This window comes from Triturus cristatus, chromosome 5_1 (genome assembly GCF_964204655.1).
Source record: "Triturus cristatus chromosome 5_1, aTriCri1.1, whole genome shotgun sequence".
Taxonomy (NCBI): domain Eukaryota; kingdom Metazoa; phylum Chordata; class Amphibia; order Caudata; family Salamandridae; genus Triturus; species Triturus cristatus.
In genome coordinates, this window is record NC_140587.1 from 780566922 (window position 1) to 780582226 (window position 15305).

A 15305-nucleotide genomic window follows, 5' to 3' on the forward strand; every position below is an offset into this window, starting at 1 on the left:
GGATTTGCTCAACTAGGCACAGAGGCAGCACTGTTATGCCCAATAATAAAATACAAAAAAGGTCACCAGATAGATTGAATGGTTGAAACTCATTCAATTTTCATTTTTGTTTTGCAGAGGAGAGTCAAGAATGAAAGCCGGATGGCTCGATTGCTGCTGAGTGCCCTCCCGAAGCTCCAGGCCATGTGTTTGAACAAAATTAGCCACACGGCGGTCCGGTCGTGGGGAGGTGCACCATCTCAAGTAAAGGCAACAGAGAGGCTGTGATGGGAAACCATTCCTTGACTATGCAGCACAGTGATCCGAAAAACAAAGAAACTTTTCCCAGCATTCAAAGTCCTACCAAGGAAAAGACATGCATTTTAATATTAATTACCAACAGGAGCCCACTTAGGGGAGACTTTTGCTCGTGATGGAACTACTTGTCCCAGCATGCCACTAAACTGCACTATGCAAAGCCTATTAAGGAAAACAAATGATGAGACATGCGTAAATAAACATAAAAGAGAGCCTTTCCTGTGGTAATTTTTGCAAGCCTATGAGGAAGATGCTTTCTGCATCGAAACGCGTCAGGCTACAAATTTTCTTTTTTGTTTTGCAGAGGAGGGTCAAGAATGATAGCTGGATTGCTGCTGAGTGCCCTCCCGAAGCTCCAGGGCATTTGTTTGAACAAAAACATATATATATTTATATACACACATTGTGAGCAATAAATATATGTGTTCTAAACAATAAATATTCACAGTTATAATTTAAACATTTGGCAGTACCTAGCCTCACTAAAGAAGTGAAAATGAATCGTTAGTCAGGGGCAATCTCCAGTCCATATTAAAAAGCAATAGTCTACAACTCAATCCTGGTCAATATGGCATCAGTACATTTCACAAACCACTTGTGAGTTGAGGGTTTTGCCACCTAATCAAGGATTTACTCCAGAAGCACAGTTTGTTAGTCTCGTCCAGTGAAGGGAAATTTTAAACACCCTCTTCATTCTTAATTTGTTTTGAAGCTTGAGGAAACAAGAAATTACATGCATAGGAAACTCTCTGATGTTATTGTAGAATTTACAGCAGCCTGCAAAGTTTGGGTTTATGCACTCTTGTCACTGTTCCTCCTATGAGAAAAGCCTAACACCTTAATTCTAAAAACAAAAGATGAGAAGCAGGTCTAATAGATATATCTAAAATATACTGCAGGAGTAGGTGGTCAGCCCTAGCTCAGCATTTTTTTTTATCAGCAACTAGTTAGTTCTACTCAGTATGATTTGGCATTTAAATATTTTGTCAATATCCTTTTAAATGTATCCTGTGCCAATCCAATTTTCCATACCATATGCATATCCAATGTATTAGTATGCAAGTATTAATGTAACCATGGGAATATGGGTGAAGCTCTTGAGCCAACCAAATCCCAACAAAAGTCGAGATTTTAATGTGGCTCCCTGAATTTCTGCTTTGGTGCCAAATCAGGACAAAACAAGCTTCATGCACAGGTGTACTTGGTTAGACTTGACTAGACTGTTCTTATGAGGGGGAGTTAGGTAACCTGATTAATCAGAACAAGCTACATGGTTCAGTGCCCAACCCCTTTGAGAGTTTCCCTATATATGCCTCTTCAGCATAGGGCAAAGTTCACAGACATATGGCCCTTGCTGCATGTAGTATTGGCTTTGCTGGTGGGCCAGCGAGGAGAATAAATAATGTCTGCAACACATATTTAAGAACAGCTTTCAGGTTTAGCAATGCTCGTAGATGATAACGTCTGCCATTTTCGTTGTACCAGACCAAGGTATCTGTAGGCTGGTAATATCACAAATGCTTGACTATTCATAGCCAAAATCTTTTTGACACATACAAAAACATTTGTGTGTGTTTCTTTTACTGCCGTCTTGTGGTTTTTGCTGTACATGTGAAGGGCACTTAATTGATACAACAGGCTGATACTAATTCGGTTCCATATGATTTTGTCAACTGCATATTGTAATATTGATGTCAAGTTCCACCCCTGCTTAGGGGACGCATTGGTAGACTCTCGCCTCATACAGGAACACGCCACGAGGACTGCAAACACCAGGGGGTGTTGCTGCAGGAGTCGCGTTAGTATCGTGTGCCTCCCGGCGCATAAAGGCAGCTTCTGCCTCCCGCAGCGCGGCACGCATTGGTAGACTCTCGCCTGATACAGCCACACACCACGAGGACTGTAAAGACCAGGGGGTGTTGCGGCAGGAGCCGAGTTAGAATCTCGCGCCACCCGGCGCATAACGGCAGCTTCCGCCTCCCGCAGCGCGGGACGCATTGGTAGACTCTCGCCTGATACAGCCAAATGCCACGAGGACTGTAAAGACCAGGGGGTGTTGCGGCAGGAGCCGCATTAGAATAGCATGCCATTCGGCGCATAAAGGCAGCTTCCGCCTCCCGCAGGACGCATTGGTAGACTCTCGCCTGATACAGCCACATGCCAAGGGTGTGAGAAAGTGGCTCTGTATATACTGTTCCCAAATAGGTACAGTGTGTACAGAGTCCACAGTCCCCAGAGGTTTGGCAGAGGTTAAAGTTAGATATAACCTTCCTCTCCAAAGTGGTAGCTTGGTCGAGAAGTAAGGCAGTATCAGAGGACAGTTTAAAGCATTTGTTGTACACACTCAGTCAGCAAATGGTCTCACACACTTAAGAACTGAACTCTAGGCCAATGGTTTATATAAAAAATATATGGTTGTTTTTATTTTAGAACCAACAATAGGTATCAAAATATACTTTCTCAGAATGAGATGCTTTAGTTAAATACTTTTGCAATATGCAATTGACTTTTGTAGGTAATAATTACAGGTTGTTGCAATAGGCAACACAATTTCAAACACAATAATACACTGAGCTCAATGGGAACTTTAAGTTATATGCAAATAATTACTTTCAGGATTACTTTTCTACTTCCAGGACTGGATCCTAGATTCAGTCCTGGGACAGTTCTTGGAAACAAGTGAGTAAATTCGGTTAAGTTACTGTTGTGATTTTTAAACAATATTTTGCTATTTTAAAAGTTGACACTTGAAAAACTTTTTCTGATCAAATTTCCAATGTTATCCTATGGAAGGAAATTCACTTAGCAGGTAAGTGGGGTTATGGTTACTTTTTCTAGGTCATAGTGTTGGATCCTGGATCCAGCACTAGGGTACCACCAGTAAGCAGTTGAGAAACTGCGTTTAAGTTATACAGGCGATTTTTAAGGAATATTTATAAGTTTGCAAAATCGACACTTAGAAGAAATTTAATAGAAAAACAGTCAATGGTTCCCTATGGAAGAAAATTCTAGTTACGGGTAAAGTATGTTCTCGTTACCTTTCTAATCCAGTGCTGGGCTCCTTGACTCAGTACTGGGACCTCTATCTAAAACAGGTAAGTAATTACGTTTTCACAGTTGGTACGATTTTTAAAGAATATTTGTCGTTTGCAAAAATCGACACTTAGAAGAAATGTCACAAAAAAACAGTCAATGATTTCCTATGGAAGAAAATTGGGTTAATGGTAAGTACGGTTGTGAGTACTTCTCAGGGTCAGTGTTTAGGTGAATAGTTTAAGTTTTAGAAACTCCACACTTAGAAGAAATTTCAGAAGAAACCAGTCAATGTTACCCTATGGAAGAAAAGTGAGTTATCGGCTTTTGGGTAAGTACTCGACTGGCAGAGTTAAGGTTCTGGGCACAGACTTAGGGGTCTCCCAGTGTCAGGTTGGTACAGTTGTTACACCCTCAGCAGCACTGGGGTGGCCGGGTGCAGAGTGAGTTTGGCCCAATGTTATCCTACGGGAGGCAAGGGGGCCTTGGTTAGTTGCTGCTGACTAGCAGGCCACGCGGCTGTGGGAGCTGGGCTCCTGGTCACTTGCTCAGGGCAAATGGGGAAGTAGGTAGGAGTAGAAGTTGCACTGCCAGGGCCACTCGGGCGGCTGGGTGCAGGGTGCTTTTGAGCCTTCGGGCGCTCAATGGATTTTAATGGGAAAGCTCAAGGACGAACAAAGGCTGCAAGCTCAGGGACGAAGATTCTTCGGGTGCTACCACCACTTCGAGAGGTAAGTTGGGTAGTTGGAGGATAGGTAGGTACCCAGGAGTTGGGCATAGCGGGCCGCCGGGTGCAGGGGTGCCTTTTGATGTCGGGAAATCTTACCCTCTGTTGATCACGGTTGTGGGGGTCCCTGGTTCTGAGGCTGCAGGCGTCGCCAGGAGCGTCGAGGTGGGTCCTTGGGTGCCGGATTCGGGGTCACAGTCGCCGGGGGGACGTCCTCGGGGTCTTTGTCCATTCCGGCAAAGGCCAGGCTTGGCGGGTGCAGAGTGTGCAGCTTTCGCGGTTCTAGGCTGATGCCAGGGGTTAGAAACTTGCTTTGAGCAGAGACACTGCTCATGGGAGTCCCAGATGCTCAGAGTCACATGGTAGCCAGGTCCTCCGAGGTTTGTGAGGTTGCTGGCCACAGGAGGTGCCGGGATTTAGCAGGAGCAGGTTCGAGGGTCGACAGGCCGGTAGGGCTGGGGCCAAAGCAGTTGGTGTCTTCCTCTTCTTAGCAGCTGCACGGCAGGTCTTCTTTCTTCTTGTTCTACTTTGCTTTTTCGGAATCTGGAATCTAAGGAAGAAAGGTTCAGGGTTCCCCTATATACTAGATTTAGGGGCATTACAGGTAGGTAAAGGGCAGGGTACACCCCCTATCCTGCCACTCTCCTGTGGGAGGGGGCAGTAGCCTAGTCCTGATTGGGCAGGGCTTCCCATCTCGAAGATGGAGAGAGCCGGAGATGTGCTTCACCGCGCCTCCCCCACCTGAGGGGTGGGGTTGGCAGAGGCTGGCACATCCCCTGTCCTTACTTGGGGTTTCCGGCTAGTCTTCCCGCCAGAGTGGGGGTCAGAACCGGTGGGGGCCAGTTGCTGGGTACAGCAAGTGGCCTGGAGTAGCTCAGAAAGGCGGCATGCCTTTGAATCTTCCCCCTGCCCATCCTGGGGGAGGAGACCTAGCACCTCGCCCAGGATGTGCATTGTTGCAGGCCCAGGAGAGCAGGGGCTCTCCACCCAGGGGTCCAGCAACATGTCTGCTGTGTGGCAGCCTCTCAGACAAGACGTGGATTGTAGGTTAGGTTTCAGGGGGCATCTCTAAGATGCCCTCTGTAGTGCTTTGTACATTAAATCCCACACTGGCATCAGTGCGGGTTTAATGTGCGGAGAAGTTTGACACCAAACTTCTCAGTCTTCAGTGTTGCCATTATGGTGCTGTGGAGTTCGTGTTTGACGAGCTCTCAGCACCATATACTCTTAAATCGCAGCACTGCACTTACAGTGCCCAGAAATGGACCTGGGTACTGTAGGGGCACAGGGCTCATGCTCCTGTGCCCACACCACTGGCATAGGGAACCCAGCTAGAGGGGTGGCTGATGTATGCCAGGGCAGTGTAGGTTGTGGGCATGGCACACAGGCATGTGCTTTGTCTTATACCCAGACACTCAGCCTGCAAGGGCAGTGTGTTTGTGTTAGGGTACAGGGCCTCTAAGGGTGGCACAATAAGTGCTGCAGCCCCTAGAGGCCTTCCCTGGTCACAAGGCCCTGGGTACCTAGGTTACCATTTACCAGGGGCTGACATGTGGCCAGGGTTTGCCAATTTGGGTTTTAGGGAAGGAACATAGGCCCTGGGCACCTGATTGGCAGGAGTCCTGGGCACACTCAGTCAAAGTACATTCAGCAATTCAGCAAAAAGTGGGGGCATACCATGCAAGAAAGACGGCACTTTCTCACAATGAGGGCTGCAAAGACCAGGGGGTGTTGCGGCAGGAGCCGCGTTAGAATCGCGCGCCACCCGGCGCATAAAGGCAGCTTCCGCCTTCTGCAGCGTGGGACGCATTGGTAGACTCTCGCCTGATACAGCCACACGCCACGAGGACTGCAAAGACCAGGGGGTGTTGCAGCAGGAGCCGCCTTAGAATCGCGCACCATCCGGCGCATAAAGGCAGCTTCCTCCTCCCGCAGCGGGGGACGCATTGGTAGACTCTCGCCTGAAACAGCCACACGCCACGAGGACTGCAAAGACCAGGGGGTGTTGCGGCAGGAGCCACGTTAGAATCGCGTGCCATCCGGCGCATAAAGGCAGCTTCCGCCTCCTGCAGCGTGGGACGCATTGGTAGACTCTTGCCTGATACAACCACACGCCATGAGGACTGCAAAGACCAGGGGGTGTTGCAGCAGGAGCCACGTTAGAACCGCACGCCATCCGGCGCATAAATGCAGCTTCCTCCTTCCGCAGCGGGGGACGCATTGGTAGACTCCCGCGTGAAACAGCCACACGCCACGAGTACTGCAAAGACCAGGGGGTGTTGCGGCGGGAGCCGCGTCAGAATCGCGTGCCAACCGGCGCATAAAGGCAGCTTCCGCCTCCCGCAGCGCGGGACGCGTGCGGGTGTGCCCGGGCCACGCCCGGGCCGAGGGCGGGCCCATCCGAGCCCATCAGAGGCCGGGCTGGGCCAGGGTATTAACATTGGCAAGATCGGCAGAGACCCAAGTAAACTTGCAGAACCTGATTAAGACTGATCCGTTAAGGTATTAGATCTGGATTCTGATTGTTACCTTTTTCTTATGATCCCATTTTGAGCTTGACCACTATAGAGATCGTTGTAGAACACTTAATATTGGTTTATGTTGTTAATAAATTGGGGGAGGAGATCATGAGTAAGCGTATTGGTCAGGGCGTGGTGGGGACATTGGACGCCTTTTTATTAAGGGAAGAGTCAGTTTTTTTTTTTAACTGTTTTTATTCAGAACAAAATGCATCAGTGCAAGGCATTATACAGTCATCTTCGGCAAGGCAACACAAGATCTCAACAGTGTTTCACAACATATTCAGGATCAGGAATACATAGAGCCACTATCTCCAGAGGTTGTCCCTTCCTCTATATTTACAACAGTGTACCAGGGTCAAAAATATGAGAAAACCAGCAACTGGTCCATTCGCTAGGCAGAGTCAGTTTTAATCCACAAAATCGCCCAAACGGAGTGAAGACTTTCCCTAGAACCTAACTGCCCCCCCTGCTAAGTGAGTGTAAATGCTTCCTCCAAAAGCGCCAATCTTGCACCTAACTCCCCTTTAATAAGAGCTCCGCACTCTCTGGGACCTGACTCAGTGAATGTGGAAAGCATCTCAGAGACCGGTAGAGCAACAAGACCTAAGGTAGTCACAAGTGCTCAGAAAGGTAAAACTAACTATGGAGAGGGGGGTCTGCACAGATGTCTCTACGACACCTAATGAAATTGTTCATTCTGCCCCCGCCTTAGGCCAGGTAAACAATTCCTTGGACTTTTGGAAAAAGATGGAAACAGTAATATTAGCCCTCCTGAACCCATTAATGTTTAAATTATCTGCTATTGTGGAGAGCTTGGCAAAGGCAGAAAATTGGGCGACTAATCCAACCCTAGCTCCCCACAAGACTTGCCAATGCAAGGTAGTAGATACTTTAACTAGTAACCCTGTGGGTTTAATCCACACAGAGAGTAGAAATCCGGGAGATAGCGGCGTGTCTAGACAGTATCAACAAGAAACAAGCAATAAAACGAATCCCCCGGCTGGGTCTGGTCCACCACGCCTAGCAGAAACACGCCCCATTAATATTCAACAACAGCCTTTACAGGATTTGAATAGAGGCAGTAAACGAATGCCTATATACAAAAAGACACTTTTTCTGAGAGGGGTATATACAATCAGGGAGTGCAGTCAGTAAGAGATCCTGGAAAACAGAACGCAACTAGAGGCATGAAGAATGCCGTGAGAACTTGCAACTCCCCACCGGAGGTTACACCATACACGGTCATTTTGGCCAATGTTCACAAACTGGCACCAGGGGAGTCAGAGCATTGGTCAACACTCAAGAACAGATCTCTACATTTATTATCAGCTAGAACAGGTATTCTTTTAAGTCCTTTATTCGCAGAGTTCAAGATGTCCCGGGGGATTGGCTGGGTAGGTAATTTAAAAAAGTGCCTAGAGGGGGACTGTGTAGTCCTAACTTTTAGGACTCCATCACTGGTTCTTACCATACTATGTAGGGGAGGAGCCTGAATACATCAAGGATAAGTATTTTACCTCTGATTTTTTTTTTTTACCAACCAGATAGATTTCCACAATTTATGTTTGAGGAAGATAGATCATTTGGGCTGAGTCAAACTAGGTACACTATTCCAATCACTAACCGCTATGATGTCTTTAATACACTGGAGGACATCGACTGACTGGCCCCATTAAGTTGTGAAATGGCACAGGATAAAGGACCCTCTAGTTCGGTTGGTGTAGTAACTCCCCTTAAAGGTAGCAGTATAGATGTTGGAGAAATACTGCCCAAGTTTTCATTCATCTCATTAGATCTGGAACAGCCTCAGTGACTGCACAGACCAGGTAGTTCACCCCCAATATCCGGATTGTATGACTCCCAAACAAATATAACGCCCCCCATGGGACAGTTAAGATCTACCCCTACAACGACAGAACAAAAGGGACCTGTGTTAAATAACGATCACAATCTGTGCAAGATTGTATCTTGGAACGTCGCAGGGCTGTGTAATAAGGTGAATAATCAAATGTGGTGTGACTTGATTTTAGATTTTGATATACTCTTTTTGCAAGAAACGTGGGTGATGGATCCAATACATATTAACGGATTTAAAACATTACACATAGCCGCAGTAAAGGGGCCGCAGGGTAGTGCAATGGGAGGTCTGTGTATATACCTATCGAATAAATTACCACTAGTCAAAACAGAATTAATGGGGGGGGGATAGATATTATCATTTGATCAAACTCCACATAAATCTGACCTATAGCATTACTTTGATTAATTTTTATAATAACATTCCATTAGTTGAGTTGGAAAATGTGGTAAAAAATATTGTTAGTGACCTCACACGGGTCACCTCTGATTGTGTCAAAGATAGTATGATAATCATGTTGGGGGATTTTAACTGCTCACCATGTTCTCATCAGGATAATAGAATCTGTGGATTTATGAACGAAGAAGGTTTATGTAACTCACATTTTTGTCACACAAGATCGGGGGGATTATTTAATAACCTCATGGTTAATAATGAGTTGGGCTTTGTAAATGACCTACTGCCCAACCCAAGTGTTATGCCACCCACATTTAACGGGAGAGGCTTATCGTCGATCATAGATTTTATTCTTGTATCACGTAATCACGCATCGAGAATATACGATTTCAGTGTAGGGGATAACCCCATGAGTGATCATTTCCCCCTCTTTTTAACAATTGGACTTCCAGCACAGAGACCACAAAGGACAGCCATCCACACAGAAGATATAGGAGTGATAAAACTGGATAAAATGAATGGTTACTCATTACGATGGTCTAAGGAAGATCCAGAAGTAGTCAGATAGTAACCAAATATAAAACCTCCATTGAAACATGTCTGAGCGAGTCAGCGTTACCATATAGCATATTAACCTCGTTTCAGACATTAGCAGCCAGGATTAGGGAGTCATTGCTGGTACAACACCGGAACAAAACCAAACCCCGGGGCTTGTTTGACAAGCGCTGCACGACTGCCTACAACACCCTTAAAAACAAGATACACAGGCGGCCCAGAAGCGCCGATAATATCAAGAAAGCTAGACCATAGCATAGGCGGGTACTTGATGAGAGAAAATGTGCCTTGAGAAAGGAAGCCTGGGAATCACTCCACGATGCAGCATTACAGAAGGATAGTGCCGCATTTTGGAGAGCAGTGAAAACCTCATTCCTACAACCCGTGGGGGGCCCCTCTATAGAAATCGCTATACCCGAGGTATCCTGGGTTTGCCATTTTTCAAAGATTTATGCGGAGTTGGAGCCCATTAATGAAACCTGCATGGTTACAACAATCAAGAAGTGGGAAAAACTTAACTTGAAGTTTACAATGGAGGAGGTGGGGAGAGCTATTGCAGCGAGTAAGGGAGGTAAAGCTCCGGGCCCCGATGGGGATCCAGTGGACTTATTTAAAGAAAACACTGATCTCTGGGGGCCTATATTAACCCATGTTTTTAATGCTAGTTGTATGGAAGCAATTCCAAAGACCTGGGGGGAATCAATAATAGTCCCAATTTTTAAAAAAGGGGATCGTAACCATCCCAGCTGCTACCGGCCAATATCCCTGTTGGACTCATTGGTAAAGGTTGCGGGTAGAGTCCTTTTAGAGCACCTTCAGGCATGGGCAGAAGATAGACAGGTCCTATCAGACAAACAGTATGGCTTCCGCGAGGGATTCGGAACAATTGAGCAGAGTTTAAATCTAGCCTTATTGGTGGGGAAATACGTCAGAGTAAAAAAGTACCTCCTTATTCCTGGCATTCGTGGATCTTACGGCGGCCTTTGATTCGGTGAGACACGACAGACTATGGGAGATACTTGAAGCCTTAGGAGTGGACTCCCATATTACCCATTTTTTACAGTATTTTTACTAAGATGCATCAGCTACTATGCGCTTTGGTTTAGGGGGCGTGCGCACAGCCCCCTTCACAATCAAAAGGGGTGTAAGGCAATGCTGTGTACTGGCCCCTTTTCTTTTTAATTTGTACACTAACGGGTTGGAACGAGCAATCCTTGACAATAACCAGGATTTCCCCATAGTAGGTGGTCGATCAGTACCTGCACTTCTCTATGCGGATGACGCAGTACTGATGTCTAGATTCCAAATCGGCCTGCAGAGGGCTCTAGACAGGTATACAGAATTTATGGAAAATGTAGATCTTACAATTATTAAGTCAAAGATCTATATTATGAACTGTGGTGGAAAACAATACAGGCCAAGGAGCATGTACGTGGGAGGGCAGAAGTTAGCTACAACCAAGAACTTCTCCTATCTAGGTATTCTGTTCAATCAAAGCGACTCATGGGCACAAGCAATACAAAGAAGATGGCCTTTGCAAAGACAACAGCTGCCCTTTCTTCCTTCTCTAAAAAATTAGGTAGGAAACCCCCATCAGAGCTTATCCAAATTTATAAGGCGAAATGTACCTCAACGGTAATGTATGGGGCGGGAGTATGGGGCTTCACTATAGCTCATCCAATTCAAGTAGTGGAAAACTAATTTTTAAGGTATCTCCTATCTGTTCCAGTTAGCACCTCTTCTTTTGTCTGCCATGAGGAATTGGGTCTTCCATATATTTCAGACCTCATAAAACTGGAATCCATCCTCTTATGGCATAGAATATGGACAGAAGAGCAAACTAAGTTAAATAGAGAGATACTTCAAGATTGCCTTAAACACGAGGGGGTATTAAAAATCCCCTGGGTCAGGTATGTCCGAAATTTTATGAGTGACCTAGGGCACACAGAATATTTTACCAACTCCAATAGTATGTATGAAATCCCTAGAAAGAAATTGCGAAAGGAGGGTCTCCAGCATTTGGGTATGATAAGGATGTCAGGAGAGTGCTCAAAATGTACTGTAAAACAACACCAGCTAATTTTAACTTCCTTTGATATGCAATCATATCTAGTATTTGTACCAGACAACTTTGACAGGCGGCTCTTAACATGGTTCAGGCTGGATATCAGTCATAGATTAGTAACCTTTCCAAAAATGAATGACTGGTCAAGGACACTGCAACTGTGTTCGTGCGACATGCAGGCTGAACAGTCTACAATACACTTAGTTCTGTTTTGTAAATACTATATAGTGTTAAGGAAAGTGTGGATATTACCACTTTTAAAGCAGCAGGGGCTAAGACAATGTCGTCCGGCTATGGATAGACTCCAGTTTCTGGAGAATGAACATAGTAAGGTTCCTGAAGAAAGCACTGCACTTTAGAAAAAGTATGATATGTGAAGATTTTTAAATTGTGATGAATTTTATGTGACGATTCTTTTTTTAATATTTTTAAATTTATGATGAATTATAATTGACTGAGCATTTAGGTTTATGTATAGATGAGAGAACTGTAATCGTTTGTATTTTTTATGAATGTTGTACGCTTTTATGATTGTAAAAAAATGCAGTCGAATAAAGCTTTCCTTGACTTGACATACCCAAAATCTTTTTGACACATACAAAAACATTTGTGTGTGTTGCTTTTACTGCTGTCTTGTGATTTTAACTGTACATGTGAAGGGCACTTAATTGATACAACAGGCTGATATTAATTCGGTTAAATATGATTTTGTCAGCTGCATACTGTAATATTGATGTCATGTCCCACCCCTGCTTAGGGGATCCAGATTTATGATTGGCCAAAGCAACCCCTAAGTCTACTACATAGAGGCTGGACAAGAGAAGGGTGATCACACCGCCTTCCAACTCTCTAAAAATATAGGCCCTAGAGAATAAATCAGAGACGGTGTTAAGCTTTATTTGACTTGAGGTTCTAGAGGATAGCTGCCAGATAGATTGTAACAATATGGAATTCCCCAGTCATTACATTTATTTGACAATATGTTCTTAACAAATCCAACAAATGCTGTTTCAAGGTTCATCAAGCAGCATACAGTAGTTCCCCAGCATTAACAGACTTGCAACCATAGGCAGTGTTAAAATTGTGTCTGATGTACCATTAAGGAAGTCTATTTAAAGAATGGCAAGAGATTTTGGTGTGCGACCCAAGTTTGTAGTTCATGTAACAACTTCAACATCAAGTAATGTCAATATTCAATAATTTGATAGGTCTGTGTGGGAGGCTGTTTTATATAGTAGGCACAGCAATGCCGCTTTCCATGTGTTTCGTAAACCCTTGTGGATTTTTGCCTGCTTCCGCATGCATATTCATGGCCCACCCAAGTGTTTTTATGGCCCTCCCAGGTTGAGAACCCTGAAGCCAGGCCTGCATTCAAGCTGTGGCTTGTCTGGCAGGGACACACCAGAAGAACAAAGGAAAAGAGACACCGTCCTCCTGAAGCAAACTACAGGGCGGGGGAGCCAGGAAGCCACGAGAAACTTCCAGCAGGACAGGCTGGAACTCTGGAGTACAGAATGAGGCTTCCTAGTGGAACTGCCAACTCCGCCTGAGTGCACAACGTTCAGACAGAGGGGAGACTCGCAGACTGCTGTGAAGCTAAGTAGGGGGAGCAGGGTCGTAGCATGGTCAGTAACATTGTGGGGCGGGGGCATATCATTTTAAAATACACTACACAACAAGCCGGATACATGATTGGAAATTGAGGGGCAGTGGAAAGGGAGAAGAACATAGACTATATGCATACTAAGTGAGAGAAAACATACTATTTTGTAAAATAACCAATATTTTTGAAGACTTTCAAAACAGAGAGAGGGAGAGCGTGTGTGTGCGTTTTTGTCTGTGTGTATGTAAACATTCCTGGTGAATTGTAACAGACATTTCACCATGCCAGACTGAAAGCAGCTGTACCCAACTATTTACACAAAATACATTAAGTAGAGGGGAGTGTAACACACACCCCCAACCCCCTTCCCCTTCAAGCCCAGTGTCTACCCCTGAACTCTATTGCAACAAAGATTACCTGGCTCTTGAGGGATTCAGCATTAGGACAAATGGCTTCATGTTACTCCTGACCGCTGCTGGAGAGGTATCTAAATTGATCAATTTTTTGGGCTGGGCTAGAAACGTATTTGTGTTTTGTGCTCTGTGCTTACACTTTTCACTTCTGGCTCAGAAGACCTTCCTGAAAAAGTAAAAGTGATAAATCAACTTTATTTAAAATTTTATGACCAAGGATTGAGAGGCAGCAGTGGCTCTGAATTTGTGAAACTGTTAAAAACATAGACAAATCTTTTGAATTGTATGCTGCACCTGACATTTGTTAGTTATCTTGCTGCTACAACCCCCAGACCGCAGTTTTAATAAAGCTCTTAGATCTAAGACCTACCGAACACCGAAGCTATAGGTATCTTTTCATCATTGTCAAATTCAAGTTTGAGATGAACACAAATATAACAAACATGTATAAATGGAATGGGTTGGGGCTGGCAGCCAGAGCTAACACTATCCCTATATAGGAAGGTTCTGTCGCCCTCTCCTCATAAGAAATGTGAGTCTTTAAATTTGCTTGAACCTTTTTTTTTTGCTGGCACATGCAGAAGTAAATAAAAACAGCATCACAAGTAGGAAACTAGAGAACCCTCATACACCTTTAAACATAATTTTTAAATCTTTGTGATTTTTCACATTCAACCATTCACAAACTGGTTTTGGGGGGAATTGTAAGGTTGGGCAATGTGTTTTTGAACTCTAATCTGAAATCAATTGAGCAATTGTCATAAAAATGACTTTTTAAGTACATACAAATTAGATTTTTTAAAAAAGGAGTTCACCAAAGTAACTCCCTCCCTACATCAAATTAATACTGTGGGATTGTGCCCCTTTTTGACATGGTCACCTCCATTTTTACCTGATATTTGATGCAACTTTGACTGAAGTGCACTGGGTTCCTACTAACCAGGTCTCCAGTGCCAGTGTTCTTTCCCAAAAACAAGGTAAACTCTGCAATTGTTCCACAATTGGCAAGCCCTTTAGCACCCCTGTATGTCCCTAGTAAATAGTATCCCTGGTACCTAGGGCATGGGCACTAAAGAGGGCCCCTAAGGGCTGTAGCATGTATTGTGCCACCCTAAGGAACCCACCACCAAACTCATGCAGACGGCCATTGCAGGCTGCGTAAAATGGTACAGACAAAAGTGAAAACATGACATGGCACACACCCTGTGTGCCATGAACCCCATACACTGCATGAAATATACGTAAGGCACCCCAACAGCAGGTCTTACAGGCCTAAGGCAGGGTGCATTATGTTACATGTGAGGATATATATCCTTGAGCAGCTCTGCACTGGTGCTGTCTAGTCCAATTACTATATAGTACAAGTGTTTAAATTGTATGTGAACAGGGACGCCATCTTAAGTATATGTACTGGACACTGGCCATTACGAGTTCCCCAGATACATGATGGCTTCACTGAAACAAATGGTGTTTGGTATCAAACTCCTTGTCTTAATAAATCCTTACTGATTCCAGTAGTTGATTTATTAATACTTACACCCAGAGTGTACCTTAGAGAAACCCCCTGAAAACCTACCAACCTCTAGTGTGCCGGCTGACTGGTATTGAACAGCCTGCAACCACAGATGCATTTCTTACCCACGGACGTGAGAGCTCATGCTATATGGTGTAAGAAACAATGCCTGCTCTGGTTGGAGGTGTTCTTACCTCCTCCAAGCAGGGTGGGTAGTAATCCGCATATCAAGGCAGGAGGCTTCAAAGACCTCTGCCGCCTTTGATATGCGACTCCAGCTTACCCCAGATAGGGGAGAAGCCACACACTGGCCAGGGCACATT

The 15305-nt window shown here is 44.9% G+C and overlaps 1 long non-coding RNA gene across 2 annotated transcripts in view; it reads left to right on the plus strand.

Moving 5' to 3' along the window:
* LOC146831469 (uncharacterized) overlaps positions 1–509 on the plus strand; it is a 49914-nt gene extending 49405 nt beyond the window's left edge. For both annotated transcript variants that reach the window (XR_014961580.1, XR_014961579.1), the window contains exon 2: positions 118–509. This is a non-coding gene — a long non-coding RNA (uncharacterized LOC146831469). The remainder of the gene's footprint in view (positions 1–117) is intronic.
* The last annotated feature ends 14796 nt before the right edge of the window (positions 510–15305 follow it).